We start from the raw sequence: 27,444 nt of genomic DNA, 5'->3' as shown, positions 1-27,444 counted from the left end.
CTAAAACACACCTAGTATTGCTGAGATACTAGAGATGATTAATCATGTTCATTTAAATTCAGTTTCCTTTTAGCTGCTATTAACTGTCGCGCTCGTAAAGTAAGTGTCAACTGCCCAGGTAATTTTGATTTATAACGTTGTCGTCAGATGTTGTTATTGTGGTCTTCAGTTCAGAGAGTGGTTTGATGCAGCTCTCCATGCTACTCTATCCTGTGCTAGCCTCTTCATCTCCGAATAACTACTCCAACCTACATCCTTCTGAATCTGCTTAGTGTATTCATCTCTTTTGTCTCCCTCTACGATTTTCACTCTCCACGCTTCCCTGAAATACTAAATTGATGCTCCCTTGATGCCTCAGAACGTGTCCTTCCACCCGATCTCTTCTTCTAGTCATGTTGTGCAACAAATTCCTCTTCTCCCCAGTTCTATACAGTACCTCCTGATTAGTTACGTGATCTGTCCATCTAATCTTCAGCATTCTTCGGTAGCACCACATTTCGAAAGCTTCTATTCTCTTCTTGCCTAAACTGTTTATGGTCCTCGTTTCACTTCCATACATGGCTGCATTCCATACGAATACTTTCAGTAAAGACTTCCCGACACTTCAATCTACACTCTATGTTAACAAATTTCTCTTCTTGAGAAACGCTTTTCTTGCTATTGCCAGTCTACATTTTTATCCTCCCTACTTCGACCATCATCAGTTATTTTGCTTCCCGGATAGCAAAACTCGTCTACTACTTTAAGTGTCTCATTTCCTTATCTAATTCCCTCAGCATGACCGAATTTAATTAGACTACATTCCATTATCCTCGTTTTGCTTTTGTTGATGTTCATGTTACGTCCTGCTTACAAGATACTGTCCATTCCGTTCGGCTGCTCTTCCAGGTCCTTTGCTGTCTCTGCCACAGTTACAAAGTCGTCTGCAAACCTCAAAGTTTTATTTCATATCCATGGATTTTAATTCCTGTTGCAAAATGTAGAGCCGGCCGCTGTGACCGAGCGGTTCTAGAGTTTGACTGGAACCGCGCGACCGCTACGGTCGCAGGCTCGAATCCTGCCTCGGGCATGGATGTGGGTGATGTCCTTAGTTTACTAAGGTTTAAATAGTTCTAAGTTCCAGGGGACTGATAACCTCAGATGTTAAGTCCCATAGTGCTCAGAGCCATTTGAACCATATGAACCATTTGCAAAATGTAGTCAGATAGTGTTCCTAAATTAAGTGCGTGGGTCGAGACCTGGTATGTGAAAGGGCATACCTTTCCAGATCGGGGCACGTTACGGTTTACTTGCACCACTCATGCAGCGTTCGAGCGTGCAGCACGCCCACGGCGTGCACGTCAGCTTCCCGCAGCTGGGCCCGAGATAGGGCACTGCGGAGCGTGCCGGCTGGCTGGCAGGCGGCCAGCGTGGTGAATCAGAGGCGCGCCGGGCCCGCATGAATGGCCGGCGAGAGCGCGCCAGTGACGTGGCGCCAGTAGGTCGCCCGGCTCCATTCACAAAGCCGCGGCGGGCCGTCGTAAAAAGCGTACGCGCTCTGCCGCCACACTCACAGGTCTTCCGCGGAAAATTCTGACCTCCAGCGGCGCGGGTGGGGCGTGCGCTGTGTGCCTCTTCCGCCTACGCCTCTGGCAGCAGATCCGTGCGAGTCGCGGGCCACAGCCGGCGCTTCCTGTACCCTAAACACCTCAGCGACGCTCTTCGTCCTCGCCGTATTACTCACGACTGCCAGCTGGCGAATTCTGAGGCGCTGCCAATGACACTCCGGCTCGTATTCCCTTTCTGTGGTCGGAGAAATAAATAGTACTTCTCGGAGAAAAGTGAGAGCGTTCTTCGGGAATCCGCGGAATCGCAATTGCCACGGCCACAGTCCCGGAACTGTTGTCCCAGTTTGGGTTTTTTGCGTTGCTCCTAAACCCGGCTCCGTGACTGAAGTCATTTACAGGCGCAAACAACGTGGTCTTCGACCCGGAAGTCTGAAGTCAAAACAGTGCCATACTCGGCGAATGAGCTTTGAGTGGACAGACGCAGGAATCCTGCATCGCTGTATTACGCGAGGTCGTAGTCGAGGTCGTTCTGCCAGCGCCTTCCTACGACCTGTTCCCGAGTGTGTACCTACGTAGGCCGTCCGTGGTGGCCGAGCGGTTCTAGGCGCTACAGTCTGGAACCGCGCGACCACTACGGTCGCAGGTTCGAATCCTGCCTCGGGCATGGATGTGTGTCATGTCCTTAGGTTAGTTAGGTTTAAGTAGTTCTAAGTTCTACGGGACTGATGACCTCAGAAGTTAAGTCCCATAGCGCTCAGAGCCATTTGAACCATTTTTTTGTACCTACGTCGTGCGGATGTCGGCGACGAGTGCTCATTTTGTTCGGTTCGTGTTGTTATTGTTGGAGGAAAGGGAGAGGGCGAAACCCGCTCCCGGCACGTAGGCCTGTGCTCTCGAACAGCGCGATAGCAATCGTCGATCTGAGCGTTCCCATCCGACGGACAGATCACCATCAGCAACCGTCAACAACGTTGCATACCCTCACTTCGTGAGATACTGAGGAGAGGTTTGGAATTGAATCCAGGACTTCAGAACAAAGATTAGGGATAAGGAACTTCACCGTCATCTCCTCTCTCCCCCCTCCCCCACCCTCTTTGCTGGACAAGTGCTGGCATTGAAAATGTTCCACTAACCAGGATTCGAATAGGCTTACCTCCGGGTCGAGCGCCATCGCACAGGCGACCTCGGCCGCGGAGGCAGGTCTGCCCGGAAGTAGACGACTCTAATTCCTTTGGAGGAACACTTTTTATCTCTATTCACCTATCTTTCGATAGTCTTTTCCTTTCCTGTACCGAGGGAAGCAGTTACTGTCTATGGTCCTCATGATCTCTTCTACCTCGTCCTGATGGTCACTGTGACGGCGGCAGCCCGCTCTGTGGTCCACACACGCACGGTCTGTATTAATGAACGGATAAAACAATCACCCAGTACCCGATCCAGTTACAGGTTTCCTTTTTAACGGCTCCCAGGGGCAATTTTCAGTATTTCATATAAGTATTGAGGGAATTTAAAAATTCGAAATTGAAATTAGCAACTGAGTATCTGTCCTGAGGCAGCATAAAGCACGGCGCGCAAATTACCCAGAGAATGAGAGCATTTAACGACTTCCAGCAATATCCGTAATTTCAAAACTTTTAGAGAATTCTTCTCGCTGACATCCCCTTCAAAACAATGCGAGGAAAAATGTTCGTCGATGACTCAGTTTTTGGTGTTCGTGCAGTTAAACTTCGGCATCAGTGGTGACGTTTTATTTTATTACTTCTTTACTATTGACTACATTCATAAAATATTTTTCAGACAGTACCCACATATACCAATGACTCTACCTGCCAGATTATAGCACTGTACGATTGACAGTTCAGGACACACAATGTCGTAAACATTAAGCTGCGTCAAAAACTTTCTTTTAGTAAAATGAGCGCGAATTATCCAGTCTGTAATCATCCACTGTCAGATAAGCAGCGAGCGACTTCGAGCAGACATAATTTCGAACCTTTCCTAAACTTGGTATCTGATCTTTCGGACATGTCTGAAAAAACAGACACCATCTTCATACAGTTAAGGCTAACCGGTCATTGACCTTCTTCTTCTGAGCGGATGCACACGTATTGCCGACTCGGTAAGATTGTCTGCCGCGAGTAATGAGTGTAATGCGCAGGGGCACTACGAATGTAGTGTGTGGACATTAAGTTGGGAATGTGGGTCTCACAGGGAGCGTGCAAGGGATAAGTCCCTGCAGTCGCACTATCCTCTGTGCCCTCGGTGGCTCAGCTGGATAGCCGGCACGGTAGCTCAGCGTGTTCGGTCACAGAGCTGATCGCCCCCTGTAATAAAAAACTGAGTAAAGGAATCAACGATCAACTTGAACGGATGGCTTGTGACGTCCGCCCAGACCAAACGGAACGAACAATACCGAACAAAATGCAAGAAAAAAGAAAAATGATGGATAGACCGTCTTCCATGTAAGCAGGAGATCCCGGGTTCGGTCCCGGTCGGGGCACGCATTTTCAACTGTCCCTGTTGTATATCAAAGCCTGTCGGCAGCGTAGGGTCTTGATTTAATTATCATTGTATTTCCTATACTTTCCCTCGCTTACAGTTTTGTTTTTAGCTTCTTCACTAGTTTATGGGTGTGTAATCCGACGCTAATAAAACAGACTAATCAGAGTTTTGCATCTTCAACCATAAACAAATGCTTTACGTCAAATACTTGACACACTAACTGATCTGTAAAGTACTTAGACACTTCCGTGCGAGAACGAATCTCCAAAGAATCGGGGATGCCGTTATGGCATATGATATGATAATCGTGACAGCCTAATTAACATTCTGATAAGGCATTTTCTCGTAACATTCCCGTCGAATGTGACGCACCAACAGAAAATTTAAATGGCTCTAAGCACTTAACATCTGAGGTCATCAGTCCCCTAGAACTTAGAACTACTGAAACCTAACTAATCTAAGGACATCACACACATCCATGGCCGAGGCAGGATTCGAACCTGCGACCGTAGCAGCAGCACGGTTCCGAACTGAAGCGCCTAGAACCGCTCGGCCATATACACCAATAGAGATGCATGGCTGAGGACCTGAATGAATCAGATCTGAAGTTCACTCAACAGATGAAGAGAGAAAAGGATAAAGTTAGCAAATGAGATCAAAGGAAAAAGAAACAACAGAAGGAGTCAGGTGTGAGGACAGGTGACAGATATGTTGGTTCAAAGTTGGACGGAAAGAAGACAGCTGGAATAACGTGAGATGCCGGCTACACCGATGTTCGCAGGAAACACTTAAACCTCTTCTCGGATAAAATGTAGGATACAGTGATGTATAGGCGTGAACAGTACACAGACCACGGCGCACAGCACCAGAACTCGCCGGTACAGTCAGCCAGACGGCGCAGACACAGCCTCGACCGACTGTTCTCAGTACAGCGACGCTGACTCCGCATTCCGAAGTGTTCTAAGGACGCGCGTAAAGACTCGTCACTCTGTACCGCTTACAACCACTGACTACACTGAAAAGTACCGCTAAATAAATACAAACAGAGGCTGCGAAATTTTCTTGCCTGCTTTCGCGCTTTATTCGTTTTAAGATCACGTTTGTAGGGAAAAAGTACTTCACCGCTAATGGCGTGTCTTCGTTGTTCACTGGACATCAAAAAACAGCAAACATAATGCGTCGTCTAAGAGGAAAAGAAACTAGTAGTAACTCAATAACTTCCTAGTCATCCGCTCCAGGCAGAGATATCGTGCGAGCTGGACTTACACCATCTTGCGAAACTGCTGCTTACGTTCCTCGAATAATCAAATACCACGCATCGGGTAACTCATCATCTCTTTTCCTTTGAAATGACTCTTATGGAAGTCCGCTTGAGTCACCAACAGTGATGAAATTATAGCCGCAATTTGAGGTCTGTATGGCAACTACAACTTTGTATGCGTAACAGCTAAGCTCCTTTCATTCAGAAAAATCCGTTTCAGTTATTCAAGTATTTTTTTCCAACTAGTCTTTTTCTTTAGATGCCTTAGAATTATCATATATGTATCGGGAGAAGTGGTGTAATGGTTAAGACACTGGGAACAGCAAGGTTCAAATCTTCTCCCCACGATGCTGTTTTAAATTTCCCGTGGAGATCGTAATAGCGTCATTTAAGTGGTGGACTGATCTACGGTCGCCTTTATTCCCAAACTGAAGTATCGCTCCGTTTCGATACACAATTTTTCTTAGGTGAGGACGAATTAAATGAGGCTGGACTGCGTGACACTGCAGATTTCAAAGGTACACTGCATGAGTCGTGCTGGCAGATTAAAACGTTGTACCTGACCAGGAGTCGAACCTGCAATATTTCCCTTCGCGGGCAAGGCTTCACCAACTGCGGTCTTCCAGCAGAACTTACGACAACTCGATGTCACAGATCCCAGTGGGCCAATGGTGTCTCCTAGTCTGCATGTCTCTCTCCTATCTGTGTCAGTGGGTATTAAGCAGACAGCTAAAATTCATCTCCCAAGATGTGTGGGTGATAATTTGTCCACGGCCCAATAAGTGGTGTTTTATCCCCTAGATATCAGATCAAATATGAACACCTAAATAAATAAAACCTAAATCCTTTCTTTCAGGAGTGCTAGTTCAGCAAGGTGCGCAGGAGAGCTTCTGTAAAGTTTGGAAGGTAGGAGACGAGATACTGGCAAAAGTAAAGCTGTGAGACCGGGCGCGAGTCGTGCTTGGGTAGCTCAGTTGGTAGAGCACTTGCCCGCGAAAGGCAAAGGTCCTGAGTTCGAGTCTCGGTCTGGCACACAGTTTTAATCTGCCAGGAAGTTTCATATCAGCGCACACTCCGCTGCAGAGTGAAAATCTCATTCTGATAAAATTACACTGACCAGTAGCAAATCAATTAAACCGTGTTTCGGTCAATACTTTGAAAAGCTTTTTACATACATTGTGAAAACAGACTATCAGAATACCGGTACTTCTTTTATTAGCATAATATTAAATATAACTAGTCACCTTTACTTGTGATGTGACTCACTGGATCACAAGGAACTGAAAAAAGTCACATGATTAAACAAATCATAACACCAGTTGCTTTTAACTAATGATCAGATTGTTCGTTTTCTGCTCTAGAAGTAAGGCGGCAGCTCTTGTTACAGCTGGTCCACTGCGTTACTTCGTGAATTATTTTTATGAGCTTCACACAGAAGTGATTCATTTTCATTTACCTGTGTGATTACTATTTTAATTCGTAGACTGCTTTCGCGTTTGTGTGCTTACTATGCACAGTTAAAAATCTTTTAATTTTTAGTGTACAGATACCACCGTCTTTAGTATGAATAAGGACTGTGTTTGGTGTGTTCGAATGCAGGTTGAGGTAGTGACCCTCACTCACAGCTCCAGGCAGTTTTGGCTTTGGTCACGCAGCTACAGGCTGGGCATCAGTGTGGGGTGCTGGACCTGGGGATCCGAGAAACTTCCAGCAGATCCCACATGTCGACCGATCAGCCCACTACAGTGGTTGCCCTGGTTACAGACCGCACTGAGGTTGACTTCTCACCTGTGGTTGAGCAGGAGATCGTTCCAAGGTATGGTAGGCAGCAAAAGCCTTTCTGGGGAGCAGATCGAAGGGTCTCCCTAGGTCGCCTGACTGTCAGGTTTCAGGAGCTGTCTTTGGCTCAAAATGATGCTTAGCCAGATGCATTTTCTTGGTCTGTCCCAGAGGACGCCTCTGGGTCTGCAACATCTGGACATTTACAGAGGGTGGGATTACTGGTTTCGGCAGGAGTGGCCGTGCGGTTCTAGGCGCTACAGTCTGGAACCGAGCGACAGCTACGGTCGCAGGTTCGAATCCTGCCTCAGGAATGGATGTGTGATGTCCTTAGGTTAGTTAGGTTTAATTAGTTCTAAGTTCTGGGCGACCGATGACCTCAGAAGTTAAGTGGCATAGTGCTCAGAGCCATTTGAACCATGCCATTACTGGTAGTTGGGACCTCCAGTGTTAGGCGCACAATGGGGGCCCTTGGGAATAAAGCTGCCAAGAAAAGGAAGAAGTAGAGTGTGCGTTTTGTATTAATACTAAAGCGAGTCATTCCAGATATTGAATGGGTCGTTCCGGACGCCTTGAAGAGTACAGGGTGCAGCCAATTGCAGGTCGTGGCTCATATCGGCACTAATGATGTATCTGTCGCTTTGGATCAGAAGAAGTTCTCTCTAGGTTTGGGCAGCTATCTGAAGTCATAAAGACTGCCAGTTTTTCTTGCGGGATGAAGGCATAGCTCGACATCTGTAGCATCGTCGACTGGATCAAATGCGGACTTTTGGTACAGAGCCAAATGGAGGGTCTGAATCAACCGTAAGACGGTTCTGTGACCATGTACTGTGCAAGTTGGTGGTGGCTCCATAGTGGTGTGCACTGTGTATACATGGAATAGACTAGGTCTTTTGTTCCATCTGATCCGATAACTGATTGGAAACGGTGATGCTCGGCTACTTGGAGACCATTCCCAGCCATTCATGGACGTCATGTTCCCACACAACGATGGAATTTTTACCGATATCAGTGCGTCATGTCATCAAGCCACAATTATTCACGAGTCTGGCAAACATTCGGGATAATTCGAGGGTATGATTTGGCCAGCCAGATTGCCCGACATGAATCCCACCGAATATTTATGGGACATAATCGATAGGTCAGTTCGTGTACAAAATCTTGCACCGGCAACGCTTTCGCGAATATAGACAGCTGCAGGGGCAGCACGGCTCATTATTTCTGCAGGGGACTTCCAACGACTTGTTGAGCCCATGTCACGTCGATTTCTGCACTACAACGGGCAAAAGGAGGTCCGACAGGATATTAGGGGGTATCCCATTACTTTTATCATCTCAATGTACTGTGTTCAAACATTGTGAATTACCTCAAAGAAAGCGACATACTAACACCCAGTCAGCACGGATTTAGAAAATGTCGTCCTTGTTAAAGACAACTAGCTCTTTATTCTAACTAACTAATGGGTGATATCGACAGGAGATTGATTCCGTACTTCCGGAATTCCAAAAGACTTTTGATAGCGTTCCTCATAAGCGGCTTCTAACTAATTTGGATTATCGTCTCAATTGGACTGGATTCTTGACATCCTGTCAGAAGGGTTACAGTTCGTAGCAACTTACGAAAAGTCATCGAATAAAACAGAAGTGATGCCTGCCGTTCTCCAAGGAAATGGTGTAGGCCCTCTGCTGTTTCTAATCGACATAAACGGTTTAGAATATAATTTGAGCAGCCATCTTAGATTATTTGGGGCTGATGCTGTCATTTACCGTCTAATAAAGACTTCAGAAGGTCAAAACCAATTCGAAAATGATTTAGGCAAGATATCGTACGAAACATGAAATTTGATCGCAAATAATGAAAGGTGTGAGGTCATCCACATAGGTACGAAAATGAATCCGTTAAATTTCGGTTACACGATAAGTCACACAAATCTAAAGACTATAACTTCAACTAAACTAGGAAATACAATTACGAATAACTTCAGTTGGAACGACCACATAGATAATGTTGTGGGTAAAGCAAACCAGAGACTGCGATTAATTGTCAAAACACTTAGAAGATACAACAGGTTTAGTAAAGAGATTGCTACACTGCAATTTTCCACCCTCTTCTCGAATATTGCTGTGCAGCGTGGGATAAGCATCAAATAGGAATGCCGGAGAACATCGAAAAAGTTCAAAGAAAGGCAGCTCGTTTTGTATTATCGCAAAATAGGGGAGAGAGTATCACGGATATGAAACGCGAGTTGGAATGGCAATTATTAAAACAAAGGCTTATTTAGTTGCGACGAAATGTTTTCACAAAATTTTAGTCCGCAACATTCTCCTCCGATTGCGAAAATATATTTTGATATCGACCTACATAGGGAGAATTGAACATCATATTAAAATAAGAGAAATCAAAGTTCATACAAAAAGATCTAAGTGTTCATTTTTCCCACGCGGTCTTAGAGAGAAATAGTTTGGAGATAGTTCCATGAAACCTTTGCCAGGCACGTAAGTGTGAATTGCAGAGTAATTATGTGGATGTAAACGTAGATGTAGAAAGCATATGAGTGTTGAACGCACACACGCGGCGAGTTTTACGTGGCGTGAGTAACCTTCACTGGTATTACGAAGCGACTCTCGTAAGATACAGCTTCATATGACAGTCAAACTGTGCACTAAGTCTGAGTGTATCCGCTCTTCATCAGTTTCTGCTTAGTGATGGGAAAGCGGTGGTAAATCAGCCGCTGACAGTAAATCATTTGTTCGTCTTCCATATGGAAACGACAGACCACGGAAACGTAAGAAGGTGCGAACTGAGGAGCGCATCACGTTCCGCCGATCGCTGCATCCGCTCCCAGACGGTGCTCAGGGACTACAGTGGCCAGCTGCAGAGTCGCAGACCAGTCGGAGAGCCGAGAACCGCCAAACAGAGGAGCGCCGAGGAACTGACTGGCAAAGGGATGGACAACCGTGCTACGAGAAGACCTCGCATTCTCCCTAACCTCTCATACCCTGAATCAGTGTGGTTAGGTACAACAGGGTGGCAGTGGCGACACCATTTTCAGTTTAAAAACAACTGTTCTGCCTCATGGAAAAGCATTGTTCTTAAATTTCAAAAAAACAGACTTGCTCACCTTTCTGCCTCCATTCGTTACTGACTCGATTTCACTTCCATTTGTTTCTTCTGACAATGAACCACAACCAACGCCCCAATACCATCGCGTATCGTCGCCAGCAGAACAAATATGGACTTCCAACAAGACTCAATTGATCGAGGCATCAATGAAGTGCTCTTGGACAACGGAGATACCCCGTGTACTTTCGAAGTTCACACTACTTCTATACTGGATGATGTTAGAAAGTGTCATACTTAGTACCGTTCCATTACTTCCGTTTTGTCCGCACATTCCAACACTTTTGGTAACAGGAGTGTATTGCACCTCATATTATTTGCGTCTGTTAGGCGAAACATATATCACAAAACGACAAAGAAAACCCTCTGGGCAATGTAATGACCAGGAGAACAAGTTTTGTGTTAAAATTTTTATACACGGTGATAATTATTGAAGCATATGAAAAAAACATAAATTACTTACAAACTACGGCGTGCACACAATTTATTCAACATGTAAACGTCACTAACAGATACTCGGATTTAGGTTATGACATGTTCGATATGCCTGCTATCATGGGCGATATGTGGCGCAGACCAATAGCGTTCGGCATGTCCCGCTGAAGTGTCGGAACATCGATGCTGCCGATGACCTCCTGAACGGCTGTTTTCAGCTCAGAAATGGTTTTGGGGTTATTTCTGTACAACTTGTCTTTAATACAGCCCCACAAAAAGGAGTCGCATGTGTTCAGATCCGGAGAATATGGCGGCCAATCGAGGCCCATGCTAATGCCTCTGGGTACCGCAGAGCCAGAATGTGATCCCTAAACTGCTCCTCCAGGACATCAAACACTCTCCTGATTCGGTGGGGTCGAGCTCCGTCTTGCACGAACCCCATCTTGTCGAAATCAGGGTCACTTTGCATAATGGGGTTAAAATCATCTACCAAAACCTTCACGTACCGTTCGGTAGTCACCGTACCATCAAGGAATATCGCATCGATTATTCCGTGACTGGACACTGCATATCACACAGTCAACCGCTGAGGGTGAAGAGACTTATCGATCGTTAAATGCGGATTCTCAGTCCTCCAATTGCGCCAATTTTATTTATTGATGAACCCATCCAAATGAAAGTGGGCTACGTTGCTAAACCAAACCATACTGCGCATACTAATTCCCATCATGCCGCGCGCCCAACTATGCAGTTTGAACGTCCTAACGCAAATCGTTCAGAAGTTATGACGATTTTATTTCATATAGTTCAATAATTGTCACCCTGTATGCACTCCACACTATCTTCAGTATAAATTGGAGAGTAGCATTGCTGCGTCGCAAATATATCTAGTTTTAAATGCACTACCATGGATTTTGTATGTGTCAGTTCTGGACGCTGGTTGTGTTCTTGGCTTTAGAGTTATTGTTGCATTCAGTTTGTAGGGTCTCGATGGGGGCTTAAAACATGATAGCTCTTTGTGTTGACCTTGTTATCCCTCACGCTGACTTTTATAGTTTCCTTGTCATTGTGGCACTACTGAAATGCGTAAAGCGTGGGTGGGACTGCGGGCCTGCCACAATAGCCAAAACAAGTGCCACGTTATATTTTAGTCTCGTTGTCACATTTCATCTCGCAAAAGCGTGACCAAAGCAAGTGCACTCTACGAGAAAAAAAGAAAGAGAGAGAGAGAAGACACAACACGAAGGAATTATTCAAATGGGACGGAAATCGATAGACGTGATGTAAATGTACAGACAAACAAATGATTACAGTTTCAGAAAAATTGGTTGATTTATTTAAGAGACTGATCTTCACAGATTGAGCAAGTCAATAACACGTCGATCCCCCTCTGGCCCTTAAGCAAACACTTATTCGGCTTGGCATTGAATGAATGAGTTGTTGGAAATCCTCCTGAGGGGTATCGTGCCAAATTCTGTCCAATTGGTGAGTTAGAACTTCAAAATACGGAGCAGCTTGGAGGGCCTTACCCATAATGCAGCAAGCGTTCTCAATTTCTCAACTGGACAAGGTAGCGTTTGCCAAGCACGAAGGCAAGCAGTAGAAATTCTCTCCGTTTGCAGGCGCGCATTGCTGAAATGTAATAAAGTGGGTAACTTGCCATGAAGGGCAACAGAACGGGGTGTAGAATAATGTTGACGTACCGCTGTGCTGTAAGGGCGCTGTGAATGAGAAGCAAAGGGAATGGCATCCGAGATTATCACTCCAGGTTTATGGAGGAGCGACTATCAGGTTGGTACCCCACCACTGTCTGGGGCGTCACCGGAGATGTCTTGGGCCTGTAGTCTCATTGACTGAAGTAGAATTGTCTTCAGTGACGACTCCCACTTCGAACTGAGTCCCAAAGACATTAACAGTGCGGTCACAGACGTGGAAGAATCTTATTGATCTCAAACAACTCTGGCCTGAACTGAACAATCCACAAACTGTAGGTTAAAAGGCTCTTTGGGCCGTCCGAGCACTCGACGTGGTCCATCATTTGGAAAGAGGCGAAGTCGTGAATAGATGGAGTAGAGCTCACGCCTGCAACCGGCTGCTGCCTTGGTTCCTCTGTTGTTTGTCCCTCTGGAGACGAGCAGCTTTATGTGCTGATGTGAACAGCGACACAGCCGACACCAAATTTCAGGTGAGTGCAGTATTCGCTCGGAAACTGGTTGAGACTGATCCTTGGCTGACAGCAGCAATTCCAGTGGGTTTTGAAACCGCTTACAACAGACAAGAACTGACACTCGTCTCTGGTCGTTGTTCTCGCGTTACTGTTTGCCGTAGAAACGATAGACATCGAGCGTCGAAACAGCAACAAATCAAGCAAATACATTCAAGGTGGGCCGGTTGGTGTGGCCGTGCGGTTCTAGGCGCTTCAATCTGGAATCGCGTGACCGCTACGGTCGCAGGTTCGAATCCTGCCTCGGGCATGGATGTGTGTGATGTCCTTAGGTTAGTTAGGTTTAAGTAGTTCTAAGTTCTACTAGGGGACTGATGACCACAGATGTTAAGTCCCATAGTGCTCAGAGCCATTTGAACCATTCAAGGTGTGGTTACGGGCACGCTCCTGCACGATAGCTCCAGTCTGCCATTCTGTCACGCCTACACGTCAACCCATCTTACTGTAGTGTTAGAATAATTCCAGCTAAGACATACGACTTCACTGCCACGACTTACGCCAGAGGTCAGTGTCACGTGACCATAGCGTACAGGGTCCATCACAGACTTCTAGGGCTTGTAGGGGTAAGTATGTACATAATAATTTGAGTAGGAACCCACGTCTGGAAACGTACTGTTTCCATTATACGACGGTTTCAATTCAGAGGTGTAACGCGTCCACGTGTGTATGAGGAACTGAATTAGGCGTAATGCAGTACAATTATTAGTTAACAATTCGAAAGGAAACATAACGAAACATCCATTTGTCACGTAAACACATTTGCTTGCATTAACACTTGAACATTACGTGTTTACACTATTCCAAAACAAAAAAGAACCCAGCATAATGCACGTACGAAACAGCGGCTCGATGTGGTGACCACAAACGTTGTTACAGACATTGTACCTACGAAGCATCTTCTAATACACTCTCCACCCCACACGGTCTCTCTTCAGTGTGTAGTGCAGCAGCCAGAACTCGTGCTGTCTATGCAGCAGTCACGTAAATTAAACTTCGCATTCGAGCGTACGAGAAGTAGTTCACCGGAGTTAAAAAAATGCGGCTACTGTGGCGGCCACACTGTTGTACTACCTCGGCCTGTCCGCCTTTCACCATATCGTCGGTTGCGATGTCTTCGAACCGCACGCGAGAAGTGAGGTGGTGCGCCGTCACGCCGAAACCACGTTTCCTGACAGGCATTCAAGTGACACAGCTTCTAAGAAAGTCATCCTGTCTACCATTTTGCGTACCAGAACAAGCAACGCTGAGACTTTTCACTTTCATTCAGCAAACGTGGAAGCGTTACACATCCGAACTGAAACCGTCGTAGATAGGAAACGGTACGTTTACGAACATGGGTACCTAATGAAAAGATTATGTTCTCCCTCCCCTCTACAACTCCTAGAAGTCGGAACCGGAATTTCCGACATCCTGCATTTCTCAGGGTGCAGCAGGAAGAATGGTCAGTATTTCAGGGATATGACAGGAATAATCATTCGAAGCAAAAATGAATGGTTAAGATGCGTTCTTAAACGCTGTGAGCACTTGTCCAACAGAAGACACGCATTTCACAGTAGCGAACATGAACAAGTGTTTGTAACTCTTAAAATATGCATTTTATATCCCATCTTTACTACATTTTTTTGCTTCGAATGATTTTTCCTGTCATATACGTCTATACTGATCATTTTTCATGGTACACCGTGCGCGTATCCCATATGTTTAACATATTTCACAGATATTTGAGTACATATTTCGTCCGTGGTCAGTTTTGCTCCACACTTTCGTATGAATTCTGAAGAAACTTCTAACTCTGGCAGTAATTGATTGTAGTTTCAAGAAAAAGGACTGTCGCTGGCAACTCTCCGATTCTCCGCTGTTTCACGCCAGGAGACCCCAGAGGAGAGAAGACTTCCATCGTGTCTGTAGTATTGAGCCGCGTTACACGATCTTTGGCCCTGAAACACGTTTTCGAAATTGTTGGCTCGCTGCGGTCCTCAGTCTCACGATTTGGTTGATCCACTACTCAATGTAAATAGACAGATTGCGCTTCACACTTATCTCAACTAATTACAGGGAAGATAGACAAAGAAGTCTTTTAGGATGCTTCTACATGTCACCCCCTGTCAGTCGGCCCATCTTCCCTGGCCTCCCACCCAGAGGTAATAGGGTTATTGTACTCCCAAGGTATTTTTATACAAATAATGTCATGTATACATAATATGTGGTTGAAATTGCACCAAGCGTTCATGAGTTATGCTTTTACGTCATTTCTTTTCATCCTAAACCCTCAGCCAGAGAAGTTGTGGGGGGTGTTACTATCACAGTAAATTTTTCCAGGGAGCAAGTGATACGTGAACCAAAACTGGTAGGCATCCTTTCTGACGTTACAGAGATACGCTGATGCATCGCTGTCTTTTAATCGACAAACATGTTTTCTCCTATTCTACGGGTGAAACGTCATCGTGATGGCCAGCAATAAGTCTAGAGACCCGGAGAACTAGGGGTTTGATACTAACATCAGTCGTTATCGAACATTTTTACATGTAACTGTTTCTCACTCCAACTCCTATGACAGGTTGGGATATATTACACCCATAACATTTTATACAAATAATTATGAAAGTATTGAGTCATCCATGTATGCAGGGTGTTACAAAAAGGTACGGCCAAACTTTCAGGAAACATTCCTCACACACAAAGAAAGAAAATATGTTATGTGGACATGTGTCCGGAAACGCTTACTATCCATGTTAGAGCTCATTTTATTACTTCTCTTCCAATCACATTAATCATAGAATGGAAACACACAGCAACAGAACGTACCAGCGTGACTTCAAACACTTTGTTACAGGAAATGTTCAAAATGTCCTCCGTTAGCAAGGATACATGCATCCACCTTACGTCGCATGGAATCCCTGATGCGCTGATGCAGCCCTGGAGAATGACGTATTGTATCACAGCCGTCCACAATACGAGCACGAAGAGTCTCTACATTTGGTACCGGGGTTGCGTAGACAAGAGCTTTCAAATGCCCCCATAAATGAAAGTCAAGAGGATTGAGGTCAGGAGAGCGTGGAGGCCACAGAACTGGTCCGCCTCTACCAATCCATCGGTCACCGAATCTGTTGTTGAGAAGCGTACGAACACTTCGACTGAAATGTGCAGGAGCTCCATCGTGCATGAACCACATGTTGTGTCGTACTTGTAAAGGCACATGTTCTAGCAGCACAGGTAGAGTATCCCGTATGAAATCATGATAACGTGCTCCATTGAGCGTAGGTGGAAGAACATACTGACGAAACTAAAATGAGCTCTAACGTGGAAATTAAGCGTTTCCGGACACATGTCCCCATAACATATTTTCTTTATTTGTGTGTGAGGAATGTAAGTGAAAGTTTGGCCGTACCTTTTTGTAACATCCTGTTTACAACTTTGACTGAAATTGCTCCAGGTGTTCCTGAGTTTATCGTATATGTCGTCCCCTTTTGCGTCCCCCCCCCCCCCTCCAGTCCTATCTTGATTCTTACCCAACATCAAACTTCACCGGACGTGCGTACAACTCACCAAAGTTTGGTCGTAATCGGATGAACGGTAACGGGACGCACACAGGAAGAATAAACAAGTGGTACTCTTTTTTATATATATTACAGATTCGCGTAAGGGTGATTAAGACAAGTACGGAGATTTCCGTGCCCGCCTTGGCGGACGCCTCGTGCAGCTGACTTGTCCGGTGTGAGCCTCTTCGTCGTCGTGATCGGCGGCGGCGGCCGTGGTGCCCGGAGAGAGCCGGCGTGAACGCTGGCCTGCGCTGGCGCTCTTAGTCAGCTCCAGGTTCCAGACGTGCAGCCGCCAGCAAAAAAGTCAGGCTTCTGGAGAAGGGCGTGACGCCAGGGGCGGCCGCCGCCTCCCTGGAAACCGCCAGCGCTGCCCCATCGGCGCGGCGAGACCGCCTCCCGGGAAAAGATGCGACGCGTCACCCTTTGGACGGGAGCGGTGCCCGTGTCTGTACCGTTTCCAAGCAGCTCGTGTAATGTCGTCGACCCCGTCGTGTGATCTGCGGAACGTAAAAAGAACAAGCGTGTCGCAGAATGAACAGTACTGTTTCGAGACGGCGCCCAAGCGGAAGAAAGGAAAAAGAAAGGTTAGGGGTTAACGAGCCCATGTCGAAGACGCCGAGACTGAGAACGGGTTCGAACAGGAGAAGATTGGGGGAAAAAAAGTCGACCACGTCAGTTTTAAAGCAGCTTGCCCGGAACTTCACTTACACTATTTACGGAGAGCGTGGAGAACCTAAATTGGGATGGCCGCACGTGGAACGCGTGTCCGCTGCCTCCGCACGGCGCGGCGCCGCCTCGCCAGGTCACAGTAGGGTGAGGGGGTGTGGGAAGGGGCCAACGGGATACACGGCCCTGCAGCGCACTTCTCACGTCACACTAGTCCGGTTGTCCGCCATACTTGGCGTACGCTCCGCCCCGTGCAGTGACCACGGGATATCAATTGTAAGTAGGCTGTTTAGGTTTTTATATTGGTAACGCCACGTAGAACTTTGTATGAAAATCACTGGCTGTGCTGTGTGCAGTCTGTGGCTGGTTATCATTGTTGTAATATTCGCTACTGTAGTGTTGGGCAGCTGGATGTGAACAGCGCGTAGCGTTGCGCAGTTGGAGGTGAGCCGCCAGCAGTGGTGGATGTGGGGAGAGAGATGGCGGAGTTTTGAGGACGGATAATCTAGACGTGCGTCCATCAGAGTCAGTAAATTTGTAAGACTGGATGTCATGAACTATATATATATATATATATATATATATATATATATATATATATTATGACTTTTGAAGACTATTAAGGTAAATACGTTGTTTGTTCTTTATCAAAATCTTTCATTTGCTAACTATGCCTATCAGTAGTTAGTGCCTCCAGTAGCTTGAATCGTTTATTTAGCTGGCAGTAGAGGCTCTCGCTGTATTGCAGTAGTTCGAGTAACGAAGATTTTTGTGAGGTAAGTGATTCATGAAAGGTATAGGTTATTGTTAGTCAGGGCCATTCTTTTGTAGGGATTATTGAAAGTCAGATTGCGTTGCGCTAAAAATATTGAGTCAGTTTAGTGTTGATCAGAATAAGTAAACAGAGTAATGTCTGAATACGTTCAGTTCTGCTCAGCTGTTTGAAAATCAAATAATGTAAGAGGTTCATCAGCACAGCCATTCATTAATTTTTCTAAGGGACGTTTCATATGGAACTGAACGTACTCAGACATTTCGCACTTTGCCTATTCTGATCAACACTAAACTGACACACAATATTTTTAGCGAAACGCAATCTGACTTTGAAAAATCCCTACAAAAGAATGGCCCTGACTAACAATAACCTATACCTTTCATGAATCACTTACCTCACAAAAATCTTCGTTACTCGAACTGCTGCAATACAGCGAGCGCCACTACTGCCAGCTAAATGAAAGATTCAAACTACTGAAGGCACTAACTACTGATAGGCATACTAACCAAATGAAAGATTTTCATAGAGAACAAACAATGTATTTACCTTAATAGTGTTCAAAAGTCATTATATATATATATATATATATATATATATATATATATATATATATATATATATATATATATATATATATATATCAGTTCATAACATCCATTCTTACAAGTTTACTGTCTCTGATGGGCACACGTCCAGATCATCCGCTCTCAAAACTCCGCCATCTCTCTCCCCACATCCACCACTGGCGGCTCACCTCCAAATGCGCAACGCTACGCGCTGTCACATCCAGCTGCCCAACACTACAGTAGCGAATATTACAACAATGCTGACCAGCCACAGACTGCACACAGCACAGCCAGTGATTTTCATACAGAGTGCTACGTGCCGTTACCAGTATAAAAACCTAAACAGCCTACTTACATAATATTTAATTGAAAAGGTACCCACTAGAGGTCTTAATATTCTGTGCTGTCGGGAGCTTGCATGCCTTTAAACTCGTCTGAAACTCGTCTCCCTACTGGAGACGGTTCCTCGCACTCGTAAGACCTGCAGTGTCACGTGCCGTCACGCACACGCCATGGGCTGTCGTTGTCACGGTCCTCGGTGTTGGCGGAGCACACGCTCTGAACAAACCAAGACAGGGCATGAAGTCGGCGCCGGGACTTTGACAAGCCACCCGTACAATCATCACGGGAGGTTTGATAGATATTAATTAACGGCCATTTGGAGATTTGAACTCCGTTGCCCCTGAATGCCCGCCACATCCCTCACGCACTGCTCCAGTTCACTCGTTCGCACTTTGCATTGCAGTATCGTACTGATATACAGGATGGTCCATTGATCGTGACCGGGCCAAATATCTCACGAAATAAGCATCAAACGAAAAAACTACAAAGAACGAAACTTGTCTAGCTTGAGGGGGGAAACCAGATGGCGCTATGGTAGGCCCGCTAGAGGGCGCTGCCATAGGTCAAACGGATATCAACTGCGTTTTTTAAAAATAGGAACCTCCATTTTTATTACATATTCGTGCAGTACGTAAAGAAATATTAATGTTTTAGTTGGACCACTTTTTTCGCTTTGTGGTAGATGGCGCTGTAATAGTCACAAATAGAGATGGGCAAACTCGTTCATCCTTGGGAACTAGTTCTCCACTGATCGTTCTTTTTTGGGAACCGTTCATTTTTACTCGTTCATCGTTCATTTGTGCTTGGTATATGGTTCTTACGAGAAACTCAAAACTAGTAGTGTAGGTGACTGAAGGATGGAGGGCACCAAGAGGGGGCATTTGCCTCCCCCCTGGAGTATTGAGTTTTTATTCATTACAGATTTCTTACACACTTTTAGAAGTGATTTCTGTGATTCTTCAGAACCTCTCGTTTAGCCTACTGTAGGCTTGTGTGGATGATCGCAGGGAAATAATATAGGGTGGCGCACGGAAAACCGGCCCCGAGTACAGACTGCTCGCCAATTACGGACGATGTGTTGCCCGTTACGAGCAGATACAACAAAAAGACAAACATGTAATAATTAGGCAGTGAAGAAATAACAAGCTAATGCAAGCAGCAATTACGAAACAATCGATGACGATCTGTAGAGAGCTGGAGAAGAGAACATGAAAATCTCACGCGACGCGCATCGGCTATAGCTCATGTAGTCTTGTAAACCTATTGGTGGCTGTTTCCCAACTTCATAGACCACAAGTGTCTTCTATAAAATTCTTCGTTTCGACTTCCACTATGTAGCTATGCTACGTTGTAAATAATGATCATTTACACCCTACAGCCGGCCGGAGTGGCCGTGCGATTCTAGGCGCTACAGTCTGGAACCGCGTGACCGCTACGGTCGCAGGTTCGAATCCTGCCTCGGGCATGGATGTGTGTGATGTCCTTAGTTTAGTTAGGTTTAAGTAGTTCTAAGTTCTAGGGGACTGATGACCACAGCAGTTAAGTCCCATAGTGCTCAGAGCCATCTGAACCATTTTTTACACCCTATATATACTTCACGTTGTCTCTGAGTTCGTAGGCGAAGTAGAGACTTTATGGAAGAATAAAATAAAATGTGGTTTTCTTATCATACTAGCGTCACACGCTTAGTAAAAATTAGGTTTTTATGTTGCATTATTAAAGTTACTGCAGCAATAATAATAATAATAATAATAAAGTTCGCAGTAGTAAAGCTTTTGGTTTGAAATCTCCTTCTGAACAAATGTTTGAGATAATGAGTAAATACGATTTTATGGCAATCTATGTCTTTCCAAATAGAGACGCACCGCTTTTCCTACTGAGCCAAAATGACCCACAACCCACCTTTTTTTTTTTTTTTTTCAAAGAAACCAAACTAGCAGGTAATGCAAATTGGAAACAACCAAACTTAAAAATAATTAGAGCTTTCCTAAATGTAATGTTTTGTATATGAAAGATACACGAAAATCATTTTATATGAATTTTCTTACACTAAAAATTAAGCAAATTATTGAAAGTTAGCTGCTAAATCAAGTCGATGAAACCAAAAAAATATGAATAACAAAAACACTTTCCTTGTTATAAGTATGTCTTCTGCTGTTCATCGATAAAATGAAGTGAGCTGATACGCCCTTTTGTTACCTGAAAAGACATACCTATTACGTACAAAGTAATTTTTATGTACTTTACGTAACTATAAAATACTTTTTGATTACCGCTCGTGGACGCTGAATAGCCAGAACCAAGTGCAAGAACAGTTTGGAACACATGTAAAATAGGTGAGCGCAGTGAACGAAACGAACAACTGGATACTGAACCAACTAGGAGCAGTCGGCAGTGGAACTGAGACAGATCGTCATGCGAAGAACGGCGAGTGCGGCCGAGGGAGACCGAGACTGAGACGAGCACGCGACAGAGGCTGGAACGAGGACTGCCGAAGTGACCGCCGCGACCGAAGTGAACTAGTGAACTATGAACCCATCGTTCCTCGTTCCCGGGAACTATAAGTAGACCGCCGCGACCGAAGTGAACTATGAACCGATCGCTGCTTGGAATTCGTTCCTCGGTCCTTTCATTCATCTTGGTGAACCGTTCGTTTGCACCTGTTCGATCGCGAACTAGCCATCTCTACTCGCCAGGTCGTTGTCGGATGAGGGGGAGGGGGCAGGAGCCAACGGGATACACGGGCCCTCCAACGCACTTTTGACGTCACACTAGTCGGGTTGTCCGCCATACTTGGCGAAAGCTCGGCCCCGTGCAGCGACCACGGGAGATCAATATTTGATTGATAAGGTACCCATTAGAGGTCTTAATATTGTGCGCAGTCGGGAGTCTGCATGCCTTTAAACACGCAGCCGAGAATGATTAAACTCGTCTGAAGTAGTTACTGTACCCATTAGAGGTCTTAACATTGTGCGCAGTCGGGAGCCTGCATACCTTTAAACACGCAGCTGAGAGTGATTAAACTCGTCTGAAGTAGTTACTCGCTCCCTACTGGAGAGGCTGCTGGCACTCGTAAGACCTGCAGTGTCACGTGCCGTCACGCACGCGCCACGGGCTGTCGTTGTCACGGTCCTCGGTGTTGGCGGAGCACACGCTCTGAAGAAACCAAGACAGGGCATGAAGTCGGCGCCGGGACTTTGACAAGTCACCCGTACAACCGTTACGAGAGGATTGACAGATATTAATTAACGGCCATTTGGAGATTTGAACTCCATTGCCCCTGAATGCCCGCCACGTCCCTCACGCACTGCTCCAGTTCACTCGTTCGCACTTTGCATTGCAGTATCGTACTGATATACAGGGTGGTCCGTTGATCGTGACCGGGCCAAATATCTCACGAAATAAGCGTCAAACGAAAAAACTACAAAGAACGAAACTTGTCTAGCTTGAAGGGCGAAACCAGATGGCGCTATGGTTGGCTCGCTAGATGGCGCTGCCATAGGTCAAACGGAGATCAACTGCGTTTTTTTTGTTTTTTTTTTTTTTTTTAACAAGAACCCCTATTTTTATTACATATTCGTGTAATACGTCAAGAGATATGAATGTTTTAGTTAGACCACTTTTTTGGCTTTGTGATAGATAGCGCTGAAGTACTCCCAAACATATGGCTCACAATTTTAGACGAACAGTTGGTAACAGGTAGGTTTTTTAAATTAAAATACAGAACGTAGGTACGTTTTAACATTTTATTTCGGTTGCTCCAATGTGATACGTGTACCTTTGTGAACTTATCTTTTCTGAGAACGCATGCTGTGACAGCGTGATTACCTGTAAATACCACATAAATGCAATAAATGCTCAAAATGATGTCCGTCAACCTCAATGCATTTGGCAATACGTGTAACGACATTCCTCTCAACAGCGAGTAGTTCGCCTTCCGTAATGTTCGCACATGCATTGACAATGCGCTGATGCATGTTGTCAGGCGTTGTCGGTGGATCACGATAGCAAATATCCTTCAACTTTCCCCACAGAAAGAAATCCGGGGACGTCAGATCCGGTGAACGTGTTTCGACGACCAATCTACCTGTCATGAAGTATGCTGTTCAATACCGCTTCAACCGCACGCGAGCTATGCGCCGGACATCCATCATGTTGGAGGTACATCGCCATTCTGTCATTCAGTGAAACATCTTGTAGTAACATCGGTAGAACATTACGTACGAAATCAGCATACATTGCACCATTTATATTGCCATGGATAAAATGGGGGCCAATTATCCTTCCTCCCATAATGCCGCACCATACATTAACCTGCCAAGGTCGCTGATGTTCCACCTGTCGCAGCCATCATGGAATTTCCTTTGCCCAATAGTGCAGATTATGCCGGTTTGCATTACCGCTATTGGTGAATGACGCTTCGTTGCTAAATAGAACGCGTGCAAAAAATCTGTCGTCGTCCCGTAATTCCTCTTGTGCCCAGTGGCAGAACTGTACACGACGTTCAAAGTCGTCGCCATGCAATTCCTGGTGCATAGAGATATGGTACGGGTGCAATCGATGTTGATGTAGCATTCTCAACACCGATGTTTTTGAGATTCCCGATTCTCGCGCAATTTGTCTGCTGCTGATGTGCAGATTAGCCGCGACAGCAGCTAAAACACCTACTTGGGCTTCATCATTTGTTGCACGTTGTGGCTGACGTTTCATATGTGGCTGAACACTATCTGTTTCCTTAAATAACGAACAGTCCGGACACTTGGATGATGTCGTCTAGGATACCGAGCAGCATACATAGCACACGCCCGTTGGGAATTTTGATCACAATAGCCATACATCAACACGATATCGACCTTTTGTGCAATTGGTAAACGGTCCATTTTAATACGGGTAATGTATCACGAAGCAAATACCGTCCGCACTGGCGGAATGTCACGTGATACCACGTACTTTTACGTTTGTGACTATTACAGCGCTATCTGTCACAAAGCGAAAAAAGTGGTCCAACTAAAACATTCATATTTCTTTACGTACTACAGGAATATGTAATAAAATGGGGGTTCCTATTTTTAAAAAAAGCAGTTGATATCCGTTTGACCTATGGCATCGCCATCTAGCGGGCCAACCATAGCGCCATCTGGTTTCCCCCTACAATCTAGACGAGTTTCGTTCTTTATAGTTTTTTCGTTTGGTCCTTATTTCGCGAGATTTTTGGCCCGGTCACTATCAATGGATCACCCTGTATATGTAGAACATGACTGAAACACTTTTAGAGACCAAAAAGGTCAATGTCAAAAGAAGTCGACCTGAAGGTGCAGTATTAGTGTCGTACATAACACATTATCAGTTCCCGTATCACCCTTACAAACTGCATACTGCCAAAGCGCTAACACTGTGTGACGCCGAAGGCTACTCTGAGCTCAACTGCGACAGAAACCCTTCTATTTACTTTTGAACGGAACACCGAAAAGTCTACGCAACACCCTGTCCTGAATTGGATGATTCATGATGTAAAGCTGTTTAATGAAAAAGTGGGAGGTATACAAATTAACAACGCTGTGAATTGTCTATATGCAAGATGTATACATAACGATGTCTGTGAACGAATAGTCAGGCACACTGATAGCAGCATAAAATTTAAGCATAATGATGGAAACTGCAAGCACAGTCATAAAAAAGGTATTGGCTGTCATCCGTGAGAGACGGTAATTTACCGCCGCTCGAAAAAATCGGACAACTCATATGGCACAATTTATGTTATCAGACAAGAAGTGTGCTCTGGAAACTTTTGGCATGGCAAGCTAAATACCAATCGAACAGACAAAGTAGAATTACCAAGCACATACCCTCTCACGTGATTGTCTGCACTCATAGGGCATTTGTTGTGTATGGAAACCACGTAGGAATCCATTGAATACCCGATGAGAAACTATGCCCGCAGGCGCCCTGTACATCTCCTTTCTCTTGACAGAACTCAGTCAGTAGTAATGACACACACTCTACACGTATGAGGCTCTGCTGTTAGGGCGGACTATCGCCGAAGACGAAGGGAGCGAAATGGTGAGCGCCAATGCTGACTATAACAGCGAGTCAATCAACGGCGTTGCTGCGAAACGAAGTGTAAACTCGTGCCTAGAATATCAGAAAACTTCAAGAAGAAAAGAAGAACTATGAAGACGTGCCAGTCCCTGTGTTGCAAGTGAAATAATTCCATGAACTGCAAGAAACGGATAGGCAGCAAACCCTTGTATCGGGGACCGACGAACCACCGGACCCACACGGCATTACAGTATTGTTTTTATTACCAAATCAGACAAACATTTAATTTGTTCTTAACAGCATATCTGCAATGAACTGTAGCGTGTAATATAGCTGTGTGTAACGTGACTATTCCCGCCATGAACCATAGACCTTGCCATTGGTAGGGAGGCTTGCGTGCCTCTGCGATACAGATAGCCGTACCGTAGGTGCAACCACAACTGAGGGGTATCTGTTGAGAGGCCACACAAACCCGTGATTCCTGAAGAGGGGCAGCAGCCTTTTCAGTAGTTGCAGGGGCAACAGTCTGGATGATTGACTGATCTTGCCTTGTAACATCAATCAAAACGGCCTTTCTGTGCTGGTACTGCGAACGGCTGAAAGCAAGGGCAAAGTATAGCCATAAGTTTTCCCGAGGGCATGCAGATTTACTGTGTGGCTAAATGATGACGGCACTGTCTTGGGTAAAATATTTCGGATGTAAAATAGTCCCCCATTCGTATCACCGGGCGGGGACTACTCAGAGGAACGTCGTTATCAGGAGAAAGAAAACTGGCGTTCTATGGATCGGAGGGTGGCATGTCAGATCCTTTAAGTACAAAATTTAAAAAGGGAAATGGATAAATTAAAATTAGATATAGTGGTAATTAGTGAAGTTCGGTGGCAGGAGGAACAAGACATCCGGTCAGGTGAATACGCCGTTATAAATACAAAATAAAGTAGGGGTAATGCAGGAGTAGGTTTAATAATGAATAAAAAAATAGGAGCGTGGGTAAGCTACTACGAACAGCATAGTGAAGACTTCACTGTAGGCAAAACAGACACGAAGCCTACGCCTACCACAGTAGTACAATTTTATATGCCAACTAGCTCTGCAGATGACGAAGAGATTGAAGAAATGTGTGAAGGCATAAAAGAAATTATTCAGATACCGAAGGCAGACGAAAATTCAATAGTCATGCGGGACTGCAATTTGATAGTAGGAAAAGAAAGAGAAGGAAAAGTAGGGGGTGAATATGGATGGCGGTCACGAATGAAAGAGGAAGCCGCCTTGTAGACTTTTGCACAGAGCAAGACTTAATCATAGCTAATACTTGGTTTAACAATCATGAAAAAAATGGCTCCAAGCACTATGGGACTTAGCATCTGAGGTCATCCGTCCCCTAGACTTAGAACTACTTAAACCTAAGTAACCTAAGCACATCACACACATCCATGCCCGAGGCAGAATTCGAACCTGCGACCGGAGCAGTCGCGTGGTTCCGGACTGAAGCGCCTAGTACCGCTCGGTCACCGCGGCCGGTCAACAATCATGAACGAAGGTTGTATACGTGGAAGAGGCCTGGAGACACTGGAATGTTTCAGATAGATAGTATAATGGTAAGACAGAGATTTAGGAACCAGATTTTAAATTTTAAGATGTTTCCAGGGAAGATATGGACTCTGACCACAATCTATTAGTTTTGAACTGTAGATCTGAACTGAAGAGTTTCAGAGAGAGCATTAGGGAACGATTAACAAGAACGGGGGAAAGAAATACAGTAGAAGAAGAATGGGTAGCTTTGAGGGATAAAATAGTGAACGCAGGTAAAAAGGTAAAAAGACGAGGGGTAGTAGAAATCCTTGGGTAACAGAAGAGATATTGACTTTAATTCATGAAAGGACAAAATATAGTAATGTAGTAAATGAAGCAGGCCAAAAAGATCACAAAAGTCTCAAAAATGAGATCGACAGGACGTGTAAAATGGCTAGGCAGGAATGGCTGCAGGACAAATGTAAGGATGTAGAGGCTTATCTCACTAGGGGTGAGATAGATACTGCGGATAGGCAATTTAAAGGGACTTTTGGGGAAAAGAGAACCACTTGTATGTATATCAAGAGCTCAGATGGAAACCCAGTTCTAAGCAAAGAAGGGAAAACTGAAAGGTGGAAGGAGTGTATAGAGGGTCTATACAAGGACAATGTACTTGAGGGCGATATTATTGAAATGGAAGAGGTTGTAGATGAAGATGAAATGGGAGATATGATGCAGCGCGAAGAATTTGACAGAGCACTGAAAGGCCTAAGGGAGTAGACAACATTCCATTAGAGCTACTGACAGCCTTGGGAGAGCCAGTCCTGACAAAACTCTACCATCTCGTGAGCAAGATGTATGAGACAGGTGAAGTACCCACAGACTTCAAGAATAATATAATTATTCCAATCCCAAAGAAAGCAGGTGTTGACAGATGTGAAAATTACCGAACTATCAGTTTAATAAGCCACGGCTGCAAAATACTAACACGAATTCTTTACGAAGAATGGAGAAACTGGTAGAAAACGAAATCGGGGAAGATCAGTTTGGATTCCGCAGAAATGTTGGAACACGTGAGGCAATACTGACCCTACAACATATCTTAGAAGATAGGTTAAGGAAAGGGAAACCTACGC

The sequence above is a fragment of the Schistocerca cancellata genome, chromosome 7, assembly GCF_023864275.1.
Source record: "Schistocerca cancellata isolate TAMUIC-IGC-003103 chromosome 7, iqSchCanc2.1, whole genome shotgun sequence".
NCBI classification, from domain to species: Eukaryota; Metazoa; Arthropoda; class Insecta; order Orthoptera; family Acrididae; genus Schistocerca; species Schistocerca cancellata.
The sequence above is the reverse complement of the archived record's forward strand: the minus strand, read 5'-3'. Positions refer to the sequence as shown.